Source organism: Lissotriton vulgaris, chromosome 8 (assembly GCF_964263255.1).
Source record: "Lissotriton vulgaris chromosome 8, aLisVul1.2, whole genome shotgun sequence".
Classification (NCBI taxonomy): Eukaryota; Metazoa; Chordata; class Amphibia; order Caudata; family Salamandridae; genus Lissotriton; species Lissotriton vulgaris.
This window is the reverse complement of record NC_141696.1, coordinates 1,019,973,890-1,019,978,188: the sequence shown is the minus strand read 5'-3', so window position 1 is coordinate 1,019,978,188 and position 4,299 is coordinate 1,019,973,890.

Sequence of the window (4,299 nt, the reverse complement as noted above, 5' to 3'; positions counted from 1 at the left end):
CTTGAAGGCATTACTCTTGGCTCTCCAAATCACCTCCTTTGTATGCGGTCCAATGATTACGCTATCGCAACAATGATGAGAAAGGCTTGTAAGAGTAGCACAAATGGCTAGCTCAACCCACTATATACAAATATGCCTTCTCCCTATAAGTATGTGGACGTAAGGGGTTTCCTCTCTCACGGGTGCCACGAATATCGAGAAGGATCCCTGAAAACTCCAGACTTTTAAATGTTGCGTAATGAGGACTAAAATAAAAAAAAAAAAAAACAAAAAAAAAAAGAAGAGGTGAACTCTGGGGTGTTGAGTCTTGAGAGACAACACAGAGACTACAGGGAGACAGGAATAGGTTAAGCTGGAGAGGTAGGACAATGTCACATCAGTTAAATTAATGGGGAAGTCACAGTATGTTTTTGAACACAGATTTACGAAGAGAACCGTTAGTGACAAGGAACAACACGGCATGAAGTTGTGAAGATATGGGATCAAGCGGAAATTATTATTAACACAAGGAATGGGTGATAGGAAGGAGCAGTAGGAATCTAAGAAGGGATGAATATTTGCGTGTTATTCTGTATTAATTAGAAGGTTAATAACAGGAGGTTAAGTAAGCAGGAGTATGGGTTTGTCAGGCAAGATAGCAGTAGCAATGTATGCTCTGCATTTAGAGGGAAAGAGCAGTATTAAATGTTGCATGAATTTTTTTGTGCAGAAATGTATATATAGCATGATAGCGGTTTTGAACCATATTCTAATAGCAATGTTTTTTTATTTGTTGAATACCCTTAAAGAAGGGCTTCTAAATAGCCCGAAATGCATTGGGTCACGTAAGATTTGCAACTGGGAATGTTTTATGTCTTTTGCCGTGCCAGGAAAAAGGCATGGATTTGCATATCTGTAGCACGAGAAGCAGTTAAAGATGTACTATGTCACGTGTCAAAAAGACCTTAGAAAATAAATGAATCAATACAATAAGTTTGGAGTACATGGATTAATTATCACAAAAAATTGTGAAAATGAAAAGAGCTAAACATATCACGACAAACGCAGTGCGCCTGGTCAAGGAGTGAAACTTTGCTCTATTTTTGATGGTATTGACAAGCACGTAAAACCAGGGCAGTTCACACAACCCAGGGAGCACGCATAAAGCGGATAGTTTGAAATACTTATGGCAATAATGAAGCAGATGTTGAAACAAGGTGTGCACAGCTATTCCAACTTTAATTGACATGTGGCTGCCCTACCTGCAAGTTGCACCCTGTGAGGAAGAATGGACAAACAATCTATACGGTCGTGAACACACTCGTGAGATACTCATCTCAGACGTTAAAGGAATGTTTCGAGCAAGCATATGGTTTTAATGACCTTATGGACATGAACATTTTTTGTACATTCCTGAACATAGTAATTTATGAAGCTATATTGGTCTAACAATATATTTGTATATTTTGGAAGAATCATGTTATATTCATTACAGTGCAATAGCGAACAATCTAAAGGGAGGGCGGGGTACAGTTGTAAAGTGGTTTGGAGAACTATGGCTTCAGGCTAAGTGAGAGGGAAGTGGTGGAAGATTAAACAAGGGTGCCACACTTTGGGGATTCATGAAGAGGTGAACTCTGGGGTGTTGAGTCTTGAGAGACAACACATAGAGACTACAGGGAGACAGGGACAGGTTAAGCTGGAGAGGTGGGGTGATGTCACATGAGTTAAAATAATGGGGAAGTCACGGTGTGTTATTGAACCCCGATTTACTAAGAGAACCGTTGGTGACACGGAACAAAACACCATGAAGTTGGGAAGGTATGGGGTCAAGCGGAAATGATTATTAACACAAGGAATGGGTGATGGGAAGGAGCAGTAGGAATCTAAGAAGGGATGAATATTTGCATGTCCTCCGCATTAATTAGAAGGTTAATAACAGGAAGTTAAGTAAGCAGGACTGTGGGTTTCTTAGGCAAGATAGCGGTAGCAATTTATGCTCCACATTTAGGGGGAAAGCGCTATAATAAATGTGGCATTCATCTTTTTGCGCAGAAATGTATATATTGCACAATAGCGGTTTGGAACCATTTTCTAATAGAAATGTTTTTTTATTTGTAGAAACCCCTGAAAAAGGGCTTCTAAATAGCCTGAAATGAATTGGGTCACATAGGATTTGCAACTGGTAATGTTTTATGTCTTTTGGCGTGCCAGGAAAAAGGCATGCATTTGCACATCTGTGGTATGAGAAGCAGTTAAAGATATACGTATCTCTCGTGTGAAAAAGACCTAAGAAAATGAATGAATTAATACAATAATTTTGGAGAACAAGGATTAATTATCACCAAAAATGTTGATAATGAAAAAAGCTAAAAATACTTGTAAATCACGACAAACGCAGTGCACCTGGTCAAGGAGTGAATCTTTGCTCCATTTTTGATGGTATTGACAAGCTTGTGAAACCAGGGCAGTTCACGCAACCCAGGGAGCACGCATAAAGCAGATAGTTTGAAATGCTTATGGCAATATGAAGCAGCTGTTGAAACAAGGTGTGCACGGCAATTCCAAGTTTAATTGACATGAGGCTGCCCTACGTGCAAGTTGCACCCTCTGAGGAAGAATGGACAAACAATCTATACGGTCGTGAACACACTCGTGAGATACTCATCTCAGACATTAAAGGAATGTTTCGAGCAAGCATATGGTTTTAATGAGCTTATGGACATGAACATTTTTTGTATATTCCTGAACATAGTAATTTATGAAGCTATATTGGTCTAACAATATATTTTTGTATTTTGGAAGAATCGTGTTATATTTATTACAGTGTAATAGCGAACATCTTAAGGGAGGGTAGGGTACAGTTTGAAAGTGCTTGGAGAACCACGGTTTCAGGCTAAGTGAGAGGGAAGAGGTGGAAGAATAAACAAGGGTGCTGCACTTTGGGGATTCATAAAGAGGTGATCTCTGGGGTTTTCAGTATTGAGAGACAACACAGAGACTACAGGGAGACTGGGATAGGTTAAGCTGGAGAGGTGGGGCAATGTCACATGAGTTAAGTTAATGGGGAAGTCACTGTGTGTTTTTGAACACCGATTTACAAAGAGAACGGTTAGTGACAAGGAACAACACACCATGACGTTGCGAAGCTTTGGGATCAAGCGGAAATGATTATTAACACAAGGAATGGGTGATGGGAAGTAGCAGTAGAAATCTTAGAAGGGATGGATATTTGCGTGTTATTCCGCATTAATTAGAAGGTTAATAACAGGAGGTTCAGTAAGCAGGATTGTGGGTTTGTCAGGCAAGGTAGCAGTAGCAATTTATGCTCTGCAGTTAGAGGGAAAGCTCTGTATTAAATGTGGCATGAATCTTTTAGCGCAGAAAAGTAAATATTTCATGATATCAGTTTGGAACCATATTCTAATATCACCTTTTTTTATTTGTAGAATACCCCTGAAGAAGAACTTCTAAATAGCCTTAAATGCATTGGGTCACATAAGATTTGCAACTGGGAATGTTTTATGTCTTTTGGCGGATTTGCATATTCGTGACATGAGAAGCAGTTAAAGATATATGTATCTCACGTATGAAAAAGACCTAAGAAAATAAATTAATACAATAATTTTGGAGTACATGGAATAATTATCACCAAAAATGTTGATAATAAAAAAAGCTAAAAATACGTCTAAATCCTGACAAACACAGTGCGCCTGGTCAAGGAGTGAAACTTCGCTCCATTTTTTATAGTATTGACAAGCATGTGAAACTAGGGCAGTTCACGCAACCCGGGGAGCATGCATAAAGCGGATAGTTTGAAATACTTATGGCAATAATAGAGCAGCTGTTGAAGCAAGGTGTGCACAGCAATTCCAAGTTTATCTGGCTGGGCACAGACACCCTCTGCCTAGAGGATCAAAGGATTTTTGGATACAAATACTGGGGCCCAGACCCCTGAACTTTATGTCTCTTTTGGATCAAGAACTACCACTGATGTGTGCTTTGCTGTGTTGCCCTACAGTGGCTGCTTCTGTCTTGGGCAGTGAAAGGAATGACTGAACTTTTTGCAATGTACTTTTGTCAGTTTCTCCAAGTGATTGATGTAGAGCAGGAACAGGAAAGACTTCAAGGTCTTCTGCCCTCAGCACTGGGGACTTTGTGTTTTGTGCTGAGACAGAAGGGAGACAGGAGGGACAGAAGAAAAGCAACTCGATGACATCTACAATGCCACTGCTGACTCTGTATCCTGAAGGCACCGCAGGGGGCACTGCCATAACGTGGCATTGTGACCCTGGTCTCAACAACAATGCCTGCTGATGC